The following is a 14,267-nucleotide window of genomic DNA, read 5'->3' as shown; positions in this document are numbered from 1 at the left end:
CGGAGATGCTCAGCCTCTGCCCTTAACTCCTAACAGTCATCATCATGTCAACCACAACACAGAGAAATACTGATAGAAATGTAGTTGTTGAAACATTGCTGACAGAGGGAACTACATTTGAATACAGATTTAAGAAATATCAGTTTTTGAGCATGTCATAAGCATGTTTTGTCTTGACTATATTACAACTATATTATAATAATATAATATAGTATTTATATTATTAAATTGATTATGATTATTAGTAGAAGTAGTTTATTTGCATTAATTATATTTTAATATTTTTGAGGCTAGTATTTGGCAGGAAATGCAGACGTATTCACCTGTAAACGCATACTGAACGACATACATGCATATTTACCATTTACCTCACTGCATAAAAAAGTAACTGTTGATAATAATAATAAACAGGAATTATATTTGAAAAGTAGCCAACTTTGTTTCCAAAAAAAAATGTTTCACTCCTTTCTGTTCGGGGGGGGCCTCATCTCACAAGGGGCGGCCCTGAATGTGCGCGTTCGTGTGTGCTGGAGGAGGGGCTCTGTAAGGAAGTGGCAGATTTTTCCGGTTGTGTATTTTCAAATTCTAGTGCCCTCGAGCTGGTTTCTCCAAAATTACCTACCCCACCTTTAATGTGTTCTTTTATAGTTTTGATGTCTTCAGTATAAATCTAGAAAGTAGAACCAATTTAAATAAATAAAAAACGTTGAAAGAGAAGATGTGTCCAAACGTTTGACTGCGTCTAAAACTAGTGTATATCTCTCACAAAATATATATATATATATTCTGTGTGTATATATATATATATATATATATGTATATATATATATATATATATATACACAGAATATATTATAAATACATGTTGGCAATAATTGATTGATGATGGATTGATTAACTTTAGGGATGTCAAGTTAACGCAAAAAAAATATGAACGGCACTAATTATTTTAACGCATGTGTATTTTTTGTCCTCGGCCGCCCTGTAGTTTCAGAGCGCATCCAGTTTAAAATACCATCTACAAGCTGATGCTGACAGCCCCGCTCCTGCTGCCCACTTGTGGCAGACCACACTTCCACGCTCACCGGCAGGCACCGACTGGCCATCGGGAGGACCGGGAGGATGTGTGTATGTGTGGCCCGAGCGACCGAGAGAGAGACCTTACGTGTATTGTTGTTGTTAGCATCTGGTGCTAGCTAGCTGTGCTAACGGATATAAGGAGCTGTTTAAATGAAAACAGAGGAGCGACATTTCGCCACAACTGCGCCGAGCACTTGACTTTATGCAGGTAGCACACACACACACACACACACACACACACACACACACACACACACACACACACACACACACACACACACACACACACACACACACACACACACACACACACACACACACACACACACACACACACACACACACACACACACACACACACACACACACACACACACACACACACACACACACACACACGTGATTGGCCGGCGTCACCCCATGTGTCGGGGCGTGGCTGGTGGGTACTATTTAGCTGACATTGTCTGTGTCAACAGGAGTGACCGTCCGCACACACACAAGACCGCAATTATGGCAGAATCAAAAAAGCCCAAAATATATAATGTTCACTCCGAGTGGGAGGATGATTATTTTGTTATTTATTCCAATTCAAAGTCCATCTGTCTCATCTGCAGTGCGAGCGTGGCTTTATTGAAGAAGGGTAATTTAGGAGCGGCATTTCAAAACAGTGCACAAACGCTACGAGACGGAACTCCCTCCTAATTCTGCCCTACGCTCCCAAAAGGGGAGGGGCCTGAGAGGACGGCTAAATGCACAGCAGTCCATTTTCACCAGGCCCAACACAAGAGCAAGGCTGCTACCATAGCATCTCATCGTGTCAGTCACGTTCTGGAGAAACACATGAAGTCTTTCAAAGACGGCGAAGTTGTGAAAGAAGCATTCCTGGAGGCTGCCGACGCGCTTTTGGGGGACAGTAAAAATAACAGACGCATTTCAAAAGGTTTTTGATATAATAAAAACTCAAGTTAGATACCGTTATTAATCAGCTGTAAGTTTTAGTTTGTTTGAACTTATTCATTATGATTATTGTAGAAAAAATGGTATAAGAATGCAAACTTAAATTGATTATAGTCTATTATCAATTCAGGTTTAGAAACTAGTGCTGCTTGCATCCTATTTTAAAGGCATTTCTTTTTATACTCTAATAAAATGCAACAAAAAAAGGGTTTGATTCTTTTAATGTTGTTTTTTATTGCTCTTTGCAGCAGATTCCTGTGTAGCTTCAGATCTGAGTTGTCTTATTGGTAGGCCTAATTTATAATTTTGTAGCAACACTATTTTTATATAATGGCAAAGAAAGGGTTCAGAGTCTTTTCTTTTGTCCTGTGTCATATGAGGCAGCACTGCCACAAGCTCCTCTTCAGAGAGGGTCTTCAGTACAGGGGGCAATATGTTCCCCTGCCTGCGCTCATCTCTGAAACCAGACCATGTCAACAGGCTGGTGTTTAAGAGATGACATGAGCAGCCCTACCAGCATGGTGTGACCATGGTGGCCAAAACATTTTGATTTGGTCTTAAATTGTAGTTCAACATTTATTTCCTGTTACTTCTGGACCATGACGGTTGGCCAGCCTTCAATGTTTAAATGAGTGGAATATGTTGAATAGGTTTTACCAAAATGTTACCGATAACTTCCTGCTTCTCAAGACCGATAACCGATAATAATATAATATATATATATTAAATGAACCTGTAGTTTTTTCCTTGTTTTAGCCATGGGTTCGTCTCTGGCAAACTTCTTGCCTTTTTCAAAAGCCTCGTGGATAGGTAAAGCCCCGGTGCCTTTGCAGCTGGTTTGGATTTGCCGCTAGTTTAGCAGCGCAGGCGTCTTCGTATGCCTTTAACACACCATCGTAGCGATGGCAATGTTTCAGGTGACTCATCAGGTTGGAAGTATTATAGCTCGTTGCCTTTTTCCCTCCTCGTGGAACTTCTGCATTGCATTTGTTAATACAAATAGCAAGCGAACTATCTAACTCTGAAACTTTGACATAGTCCCATACTACCGACGACATGTTTGTTTCCTGTCCTGGCTTCACGGCCGCACACCATTTACGTCACAGCCAGGCATGAGTTAGGGAGCGCTGGATTTGTGAAAGACTCCCCTCTTCCTAAACCACTAATACCACAGTACTGGCAAAACGGGAGGAGCCGAGTGAAAAACAAGCGCCCCTCATCCCAATCCACCCACACCGCAGTATTTTTTTCTTTTTTTTTTTACCCAAAACATATATTGTATATTATGGGGCTATTAATACTTTTGTCGGGTTTATCGGGATGACGTCATAATTCCTAATATCGGACCGATAATTATCGTGCACCACTAAATCTTTGACATATCCAAGACTGTGATAAAAAGAAATACTTAAGTTGTTGGTCAAGACACTTTCCATCTGATGAAGGCAAATGCCTTCCCAGATGTTTTGTCAGTTGTAACTGCCAAAACAAACATTATTTACACTATTATGGCCCCTGTTAAAAATGTTTGTAATGTTATCTACTGTAAGTTGGTCGAATGAATGCTTCCTCATCCGGAAGCTGACCGGGCAGACCCGATCAGCAGTCGAGAGGAGCAGAGCGCATCCGCGAAGCACACCAAATGGCGACGTCAGAGTTCCCGTTAGCGCAATACAGCTTCAGTTGCGCCACTAATGTGACAGACAAGAAGAGTATGTGACAGACAAGAAGAGTCAATTCTAATGTGTAACACTTAATGTGGAGAAAGAGATGTCCTGGATGGGTTGATTGTGCGTTGATCTGTTGGTAATGCCTCGGGGTTCCGGTGGGCATGTAAACAAATGCATAATGCTGCGCTATACTTTGTGGCCTCACCCGGTTGCATAGCGACACTTATTGTTTAGGTGTCTGTTAATAAGCAGGTAGTCATATCATTAGCTAGAACTAGCTAGATCTGATCAATGTGGACATAAACACGAGTGAAGTCTAATCTGACGGGAGAGAGAGATCAGCTGCTGCTGACGAGTCGACACGCAGCTCTGCATGATCACATGATCACATGCAGCGGTGAGCGGACAAAACACACTTCAGGTTAGAATATCATACGTAGCTATTTTAATGACCTCTCAAACTACCGTAACTAGTTATAGATATGTTTAGTTTTAATGTCGGGTTACTCATTACTGGATCCGCGAGCTGCATGATACTGGCATAATAGATTGCCCGATCGGGCAACCAGCAGGTGAGGCTTCATGGCCCGAGCTAAATACTAGATGGCCCCGGGCCATCGGGCAGTCCTTAATGTCGAGCCCTGAAGAGACTCTATCTGAGTCTGCGCACCAACCAAAGAGAACCAAGTCTAAACCGCGGTATCTCTTCAGCTAGTCTTGACCAATCATAAATGTAAGGCAACGCCCTGTGTAATAAAATGTATTGTCGCACGAGGTTCGAGGCTCTTGACGGATTTGGTGGTTACAGATTACAGCTTTGCTGCCTGTGATTCCCAAAGACGTGATGAATCATTGGCCAAGTAAAATATATCTTTTGCTCTCTTTACAATAAATAGTTCAACTTAGAAGTTGTCTGTCTTTTCTGGAATTCTGAACCCAACAATAGAAAATGCGAATTCATGTTTTCAAACCGGCAGTTAAAGGGTTAAAATCCTGAAAATAATTGAATATTTGGTATTTTTTATCAGAGCTGAAGTTGATTGAAAGATTTAACCCCAAAAAGTTAAAAAATATATTAATCTGTTATCATTTTATAGCTGTTTTTGGAAGTGGACATTTTTGTCCCGAATGACTAATGTGTGACTTTTTTTGTTTAATCTGATTCTGTGCAAAAACTAATAATGCAAAAAAAAAAAATGTTGTTGCCAATCTTTGACATATCCAACACTGTGATAAAAAAAAAAAGCCGACCCGCCCCCCAACATTTATTATATGGAAAATAACTGTCTTTTTGTGCATGTTTTTCATAGAAAACGCAAATTCCTGTTTTCAAACTGGCAGTTCAAGGGTTAAGATCCTGAAAATAATTGAATATTTGGTATTTTTGATCAGGACTGAAGTTGATTGAAAGATTTAACCCCAAGAAGTTTTAAAAAATATTAATCTGTTGTCATTTTAGAGCAGTTTTTGGAAGTGGACATTTTTGTCCTCAATGACTAATATGTAACTTTTTTGTTCAATCTGACTGTGCAAAAACTAATAATGAAAAAAAATCAATTTTGTTGCTAATCTTTGACATATCCAAGACTGTTATATAAAAAAAAGAGCCAGTCACCAGATATGTATTTTATGGAAAATAACTCATTTTCTGTTTTCATCATGGAAAAAAACCAGCGGTTTCATGTATTCAAAATGGCATTTAAAGGGTTAAAATCCTGATGGTATTTTCTATTAGGGCGGAAGTTGCTTTAAAGATTGAACCCAAAAAAGTTGGGAAAAAAACCTTTTAATATAATGTTTTTATCAAAGTATTTTGCAGTGGACATTTTTGTCTCGAATGACTAATTTGCGTAGTCGATTTGTTGCACAGTGAATTAAAGACCGATTTGAAAAATTGAAATTGGAATTCCAAAGTAGATCGAGGAAATAGCCTTGTTACAAAGATGCAGGCCGTTTGCACCAACAGAACCAAAGTTAATGCAAAATGAAAAGTGAAAAATGACCCATATGGACAAAAACGTCCACAGTGATAGCGGAGGGCTAGAGGAGATCTGCATGGAGGAATAAATACCAGCAACAGTGAGTGAAAACCGTGTGAAGACGTTTGACCTCTGTCATTGCCAACAAAGGGTATATAACAAAGTATTGAGATGAACTTTTGTTATTGACCAAATACTTATTTTCCACCATAATTTGCAAATAAATTATTTAACAATCAGACAATGTGATTTTTCTGGATTTTTTTTTCTCCTTTTGTCTCTCATAGTTGAGGTATACCTAGGATGAAAATTACAGGCCTCTCTCATCTTTTTAAGTGGGAGAACTTGCTCAATTGGTGGCTGACTAAATACTTTTTTGCCCCACTGTATATGTCCGTGCGGAAACAATACCCCCAACCTGTAGTTCCATGTGTGAATTATGTTTCAGTGTGTTAATAAGTGATCACTACACAGTATGTATTTTTATAAATACGTTTATTTTGGTAGGTTTGCTCTTCCGTAATACATTTTAATTATTATAATAAAGTACATGTGTCTAATAAAACTTACATACTTTTACTTAAATAAGATATGAATGCAGTACTTTAACTTGTGATGGAGTATTTTCAGTGTGGTGTACTTTTACTTCAGGATTTACTACCTGCAGCAAGTGCTGCTAAAGGGTCTAAAGTGTTATTAATGTGATAATAAAGTGCTACTGAAGAGTGTAAAGTGTTAATTAAGGGTAAAGGGAACAGACATGTTCTGTGGATCCGAAGCTGAGGCTGTAAAACAGCGTCCAGTAGTTTCTGGAGTCTCTTGTTCTCCTCTTTGGAAAGAAACAGCTCCTCCTCGAGCTCTGCTATTGTTTGTTCAAACAGAGCAAATATCTCTTCATTAGCAGCAGTGAGTCGCTGCTTCTTCAACGACAGCAGCATTTGGACTTTACTCATGTTTCCTAGATCACCTTTCCCTGCAGACTCCGTTAAACACACCGTTTCTCTCTCCGTCAAACTCTCAATCTGACTAGTGTTGCTAACGTGTTTCCAGCTAGCATGCTAAGCTAGCTCCTATAGTCCGAGGTAAACGCTCCAGAAAAAAGAGCACACAGTTCATTCAGAGGTTTATCCAGACACAGAGATGATGGATCAGTAGTGCTGGAGCTCACACACACTTTCTCAGGAACACAGAGAGAGAGAGAACCGTAGCGACGAGACGCCACATGGATCCAGGTTCTTCTTCTTCTTCTTCTTCTCTCGGATTTTGGCGGATTGCAAACAGCTTTAAGGTGCATACCGCCACCTACTGTACAAGGAGGTGCATCACCATATCATCCTATCACCACTTGTGGAATTATACCATTGTGTTGTTTACGTTTTTTTAAATTATTCCAATCAATCCTGTTTCACTCAAATACTTAAGAATGGCCTTCCTGGTAGCTCTTACCCCCTCACCTTCTGTTCCCAGTGTCCCCATCAGGCTCCACTCCCTTCCTGGTAGCTCTTACCCCCTCACCTTCTGTTCCCTGTGTCCCCATCAGGCTCCACTCCCTTCCTGGTAGCTCTTACCCCCTCACCTTCTGTTCCCAGTGTCCCCATCAGGCTCCACTCCCTTCCTGGTAGCTCTTCCAAGTCACTTCCTTCAGAAACGAAGCAAGTATACTTCCAAGGCACGGCATCAGAAAACAAAGAAGAATGGAACAGGCTAACAAGTGTGCCACTCTCTCTAACGGTTTCAACATAAACTGTACCGAAAATAAATCCCTCACGATGTCTATCTAATTATGAACTTGCTTTACTTTCACGGAACACATTTTTGGTGATAACAAATGCAACAAAGTAACATATTTACCAACACATGTTCTACGCCACTACATACTTACATTTAAATGTGCGCTGCGTCGGTTCAGCCATTCTCCGCAAGGGTTTTTGAAATTGGTCCGTGCCCATAGCATTGTGGGGATTTGAAGGACGCGAAGTCTACCCATGTGCAGCCTCGAAATTACCCCCAAACCAAGGACGTGGCCTCGGTGGAATTCCAAGTATGCTGGAGATTGGAACAGTCCTTCGGCGGCACTCGATAACGTAGTATCCTTTAAATATTGGCTTGGAAGCCAGTTTCCTTTGAGAGTGGATTTAAAAGCAACAGCAAGCGGAGGAATCACTAATAAATGTGAGTATTGGGTTTTAACTTAGTTAATTTAAAGTAACGTCACACACGTCAAACCCAAGGGGCATTAAAACGTACATTTTCTTTAAATAATACGGATAAATATGTGACGCTAACTATAGCTAGCTGGACGTACTGCACTGTTGTTTACACTTATTTTTAATTCAATTCAGAAGTTCACTAAAGTCATACAGAGATCTTGGCTCTGTTATAGATAAGTTATACTTTATATTACATAAATAGACCAAAGTGAAAACATTTAGACTGGTATTCAAACCTTTTTTTAGACCGATTGGTCCCTTGGTATAGCCTACAGTACGGTGGGATTTATAAAATGCTACCCTGACGTGTGGCTGCTGTTAGCTGTATTTATTTGTCTGACATGTTGCAATGGTTTACTGTTTATTAAACTTTGGGACAACATTACAACCTTTGTATTCAGCTCATGCTGCTTTGAGGTAGGGCTAAAAGAAAGCCTATTTTAAATATTTCCACCAGATTTGATCATCTTTTATTTAGGTTAAAGTGTATTTAATTTATCCCAATCCCATAATAATAAGACAATCAAAAATAGACAGCAGCCTTCAGCTTAATGTTAGTTTGTGCAGTGCTGTCAAAGGGATGCAAGCTGTGACTGTCATTGCATCTCTTTAGTTTTTTAAAAACCAGAACAGTACATCATTTAAAATGATCCTTGAGGGATTGTTAGTCTGAAATGCTTAGTTACATTTTGCAATAATACTTTTGCAACCCTGTGTTTAATATGATTAATTCACTTTTTTCTTTTTGTCTTGTTTTTCTCTGTAATTAGGAAACTTCTGGAGAAATGGATCTGCTGGAGAAAGACCCCTAATCTGAAAAGTGCACAGCGGATCATCAGGACAGAGCTGCCATCCACCTGGACCCCCCGTGGTGCTGGAGAAATGGATCTGCTGGAGAAGGACCCCTAACCCCAGCGGATCATCAGGACAGAGATGCCATCCACCTGGACACCCCGTGGTGCTGAAGAAAGCAAAACGCCAATCAGGAACATCCTCCACCCAGACCTCTGCTTACTGCCTTCCTACAGACTTGTGTCTTAGTTTCAGACAGGCCCGGCTCCAGAACAAAATGAGTCAGGGTGCATCTGAGATTAGAGAGGGTGCAGTGGTAAAGTGCTATTTTTATAAGTGTGGAGTGGACCTAACACCCTCTAGGGGGGTCCTCACCTCCTCTAAGGGGGTCTGGGGGCATGCTCCCCTGGGAAGGTTTTTTTTTAAATATTGAAGTTAAAAGCATCAATCTGGTGCACTTTGAGAGCAACATGAAGAGATCTATGGATCTATGTGCTCTTTGCTTGATTCATGCCTTCCCAGCCACTTATCATGTGCAAGAGCATGGCGCCAGTGGTTGTAGCCAGTTGTGGTGAAGGCATCTGACTGACTTGAACTGAAATGTCTACATGCATAGCAGAAGATGGCATCTTTTTTACATGAATATTCCAGCCAATCTCTGTTTTGAAACCATGAGCTGCAAAATGAGCGTCTTACCCCACTGTACAGGCGAGTTGGGTACTTTTTTAAATATCCCTGGGCAGGCTCTGTTTTGCCGAGGTCCTCTGGCACTTACGGGCCGCTGAGGTGTGGCGATGTTTGGGGCAACGAAGACGGCTGTGGCTGCTCCGCCTCTGTGGGCGAGGCGGGCAAAGCCGGCGAGTCGGGCGTTAGTGGCCACGACAGTGGCCGCGGGTAACGTAATGTCCCCGACCCCATGATCTGAACTGTTATATTAACTGCTGGCGATAAGGGCTGGTTGTTTTAACCATTTTCTGAGTTCCATCATTGACTGCTGTGTAAGCACCTTGCAGATGACGAACGTGCAGCGGCACTAAGCCATCTGTATGTCAAATATGTCTTGTATGTCTTAAATGATATGATGAATTGGAAATGGGGGACCCTGATGTAAACAAGACGAAAGTCTTTCTCTGGTCTGCATCCCCTTAACAATTGTATGTTTTGAGCTGTACTGTACTGTACCCAATATACAAGCTGTTAATAAACTTTTCAATCAATCAATCAATCAGGTCACGCGCACGGTGCACCTGACATAATAACGTTACTTACCGTTTAAATTGACCAAATAAATTCTTCTTATTATTATTATTATTATTATTATTGTTATTATTATTATTATTTGATTTTGTATGTGTCTTTTCTTTTAATAGATATTTAACGATTATAGCTTGAGTCTGTCTGATTCCCCAAACAGCTGCTTCTATATACTTGCTGCACATACAATACAAATAAACAACTTGATAAACACACTTTTGCTGATATTTGTGTTACTGCTGGTGATGTTAAAGTACATGATTGATTTCCTCTGTCTCAATGATGAAAGTTATGATAATAGAAGACATGAAGCTGCAGAGAGAGGATGGATATATTCTTACCTCTACTTTGTGATAAGATGGAAATACAAAATTAAATAGTTATTGTTAAACACATTGTTCATTTCATTTACTGAGGTTTTATAACCATCATTTACAACATGTGTACATAAGCAGTGGAATAATAGGGTATCTCTAGGTCATTCAACTGTCTTCAGTTTAATTTTATTAATACAAAAAATAGATCATAGAAAATGTTTAATTGTGTATTTCAGCAGAGCGGGGGGTCACAGTGCTGCTGGACCTGGAGGTGCTGACCTGGGGTCAGTGGGACATCATCTGGGCAGGTTTAGGGGAAGAAGGAGAATATAAACTGTTATGATCACAGCCATTAAGATTAGAACACTATTATTGTTAAGAATCAATCTTTTTGAGCATTAAGTAAATGTTTTATTCATTATTTGTATGTGTCTTGCAGTGTCAGTTTTCCAGATTTTGTGTGTGTGTGTGTGTGTGGTGTGTGTGTGTGTGTGTGTGTGTGTGTGTGTGAGTGCGTGTGTGTGTGTGTGTGTGAGTGTGTGTGTGTGTGTGTGTGTGTGTGTGTGTGTGTGTGTGTGTGTGTGTGTGTGTGTGCGCGTGTGTGTGTGTGTGTGTGTGTGTGTGTGTGTGTGTGTGTGTGTGTGTGTGTGTGTGTGTGTGTGTGTGTGTGTGTGTGCGTGCGTGACATTAATAAGCACATTTGCCGATATTAGTTTAGCTGCTGTTGTTATTTTACTGCCATGATTGTTTTACTCTGCCTTAGGATTGCAAGTACCCAGGGTCAGGAGAGAGTCAGTGGGAAATCCACCGCTGCTTCTTGGCCGTGGTTTGTCCAAATGGATGAGGTATTGGGACAGAGGCCCTCCATCACACCTCCTGTCTTCATTTCCTCCATCCCAGAAGACACAAAACAGCCAAGTGCAGCAGTGGGTGACCAGGAAGTGGAGGAGCAGGAGGCGGATGCAAATAGCCAGCCAGGGCCATCACAGGGGAGAAAGAGGAAAGGGAGAGATGAGCTACTGGAACTCATAAAAGAGGATATGAGGTACCAGAGAGAGGCAGAGGAGAGGAGAGCCCAAGAGAATAGGGAGAGGATGGACCGACTGTTTTCCATACTGGAGAACATTGTGGACAAATACATGTTTATCACAGCAATAAATAATGTAATCAACTGAAAAAAAAGACTTCTATTTTTTATTAACGACATATTATATATAATATATACAACATATATAACATAACAGCAAAAAACACACAACAGCATAAAACACTAACAAACACAACAGTTTAACGATATACATCGACGAGACCAGCCTACGCGGTCTCGTCGGCCGCATCCTGCGTCGACCGCGTAGGCTGCGTACCCCGAAGGATGCAACCCCTGAATTGAGACACGGCCACCGCCCGAGTTGGACCTCTGACGTTACACGAAAGAAGAAGAAGAAGGAGGTGCGGGTTCAAAAGCTGTAAAGTTTACAGTGTTAACAAAATAAAATATACTGCTGTTTCTGGTTTAGTTTACGACAGATATATTCTGTTATTGTTTTGATATTTGTAACACAAAAACGATGGAAAAAACCCACAGCAACACAGAAAAGATGGTCTTAACATGACCCAGCGGTCTAGTAGTAAATAAAAAACAATAATATCAAAACAAATTATTACTACTAACTTTATTGTGAAATTCAAACAGAGTGGTAAAAGAATAGTTTCCGATCTATTCTGAGCCCGATCTCTGTAGATAAATAAAGAACTACGACAGATGTGTAATATTTAATGCACCCAAACCATTTATTACAATCCATTCATGTGATGACTTTCAAAGAGTAAAGCAAGCACTGCTGAATAAAGTATGATTTTATCTTTTACGAAACGTTTTTTTCCATATGGAATGCAGTTGGAGGTCAACCAATCACAGAGCTTGATGCAAAGCAGAACGATAGCTGAGGATTCTGGGTAGTGTAGTGTCTTCGGCCATCCTAAACTGAACAAATATTTGTTTCTCCGAATCGAAGGGGAAAATTACAAAAGCATTGTACACAATTTAAACCAATCAATGTTGTGTAATCAACAAGGATAATCTGGTGTTTTTGAGTTGATGAGTAGTGCAGATATCACTGTAAAATCAATCGACAGTAAAGAGGATACTTACTTCCGGATGTAAAATCCTGCTTTATCCAATGGGAATGGACGCTCACATTGCTCTCCGTAATACAATAAAGGGGACATGATCAAATCGGAATATAATGTTCTTTTAAAAAACGTTAACTAAAGGGAACAATCTATTTGACACAGCTGAAGCTCTGGCCTTCCTTAAAAACTAACTAATTTAATAAAAATCACAGTTGTATTTCACACAATGCACTGTTTTTTGAGAACAGAAATTCGTAACTAATTCATCATAATACATTCTGACAAAAAATAAAACTTATTATGAATACAAATAAAATAAAAGAAGCCTCCCGTGAGTTACTACAAGCTATAAAGTAGATTTTAAAACGTTTTATAGAATAAAAGCTCAATGCTGGACGTTGTAGAAATGGGTTTGTGCACCACGACAAAGGAGCCTCATTCACTTTACATTGGGGTTGTTTGCGTGGTGCAGACACGCAAATGAAGCAAAGTTCGTGACTCCACCACGCAATGCGGTGTTAAGGAGTCGTGGTGGAGTCAGGCATTCTGGTGAGATCAGGTTGGATTGGATCATACAGGATTAAACGGAACTACGGCTTCCACAGATGACATTTTTCTATGTATTTATTGTCAAAGCACTTCAGATATTCATTGCTATCAGGATGTTAAGAGCATTCCATGGAACATAACAAAAAGTGTATCTCGAGCCGGTTTCTCAAACTTACCTACCCCACCTTTAACTCAATATTTAAAAAACAGAGTGATTGGCAGACAGTATGCAAAAAACATATTGAGTTTCACTGTAAGTGAAAAATGAAAGGATCTAGAAGTTAAATAACATTAGCATCTTCCATAGGCCTTATCACACTAGCATGTACAATCAAGCCCATAGCATAACATGCTAGCAAGCACTAACAGCCAGACTCTGAATATCAAAACCTTTTTCGCAGTTAGTGCTACCACTATGCTAAATTGGTATTAGCATTGCAATTACAGTAAAACAAACAACCTATGTTGTCCTTGTGGACATCTAATAATATCCATCATATTGAAAGAATAGTCCTTCACCAAAGCATGTTGACAAAGCTAGTAACAACAGCGAAAGACCTTTACAATCCAAGTCAATTAACTTAAATATGTATTGTGATAATGTCCCACACAGCTAGTTGGTTACAACAATCTGCAGTGATGTCACAGGGATTTCAGGCAGCAGGTAGTTGAAGGTTGAAGGTTAGTCTATTTGCTATGGCTACAACTGCCTCGTGGAACAACAACGTTTTCCTTTCTGTTTGTTTAATATAGGAATGCATCTTTGTTTATCACACTTTGCTTCTGTAGATCTCCCATCTGACTTTATTGTGAGCTTGTGTTTTCAAAAAGTAAATTGAGCATGTTTTATGAGAATGAACAGTCACATAGGGTATTTGACTCTCTTAAAACCCAGGTAGGTGCAGAATAGGTTTCTCAAAAATAAAGCAATCAGGAAGGCAGTACTATGCATGACTACAAATGATAGTAAACTATATGTACACGTTGATTAATACTTAACTTGTACTTGGGACAGGACTGCAAAGTACAGATGGGATATTCCTGATCATAATCAAACATATAAATGTGCACCAACATTAGTTATCAGTGTTCTCTATTCTCAATTTAAAAAGAATAAACTGACAATAAAGAAGTCTTATAACATATTTTGTTTGTGTCTTTGGAAGGCCTTCAGTGTTTGTTTTATTATTTATCAACTAGTTACATTGTCATTTTGTAAATTTAGAAAATAACATCCAAAGAATTAAACAATTATAATAGCAATGTTAATAGTTTGCACCCCATTTTTTACTTTTAAATTAATCTTTATGGTGTGGTGTTACCAAT

At 39.7% G+C, this 14,267-nt stretch overlaps 1 long non-coding RNA gene across 1 annotated transcript; it reads right to left on the bottom strand.

Annotated features, from left to right (window-relative positions):
• Positions 1–10,423: 10,423 nt before the first annotated feature.
• Positions 10,424–11,141, bottom strand: LOC307046849. Its single transcript, XR_013810249.1, has 2 exons — positions 11,035–11,141; positions 10,424–10,559 (listed from the first exon to the last, which is right to left on the bottom strand). It is a non-coding gene; the product is annotated as an uncharacterized lncRNA (long non-coding RNA).
• Positions 11,142–14,267: the final 3,126 nt, after the last annotated feature.

Source organism: Notothenia rossii (genome assembly GCF_949606895.1).
Source record: "Notothenia rossii genome assembly, chromosome: 7".
Lineage (NCBI taxonomy): Eukaryota > Metazoa > Chordata > Actinopteri > Perciformes > Nototheniidae > Notothenia > Notothenia rossii.
This window is presented reverse-complemented; position numbering and strand designations above follow the sequence as displayed.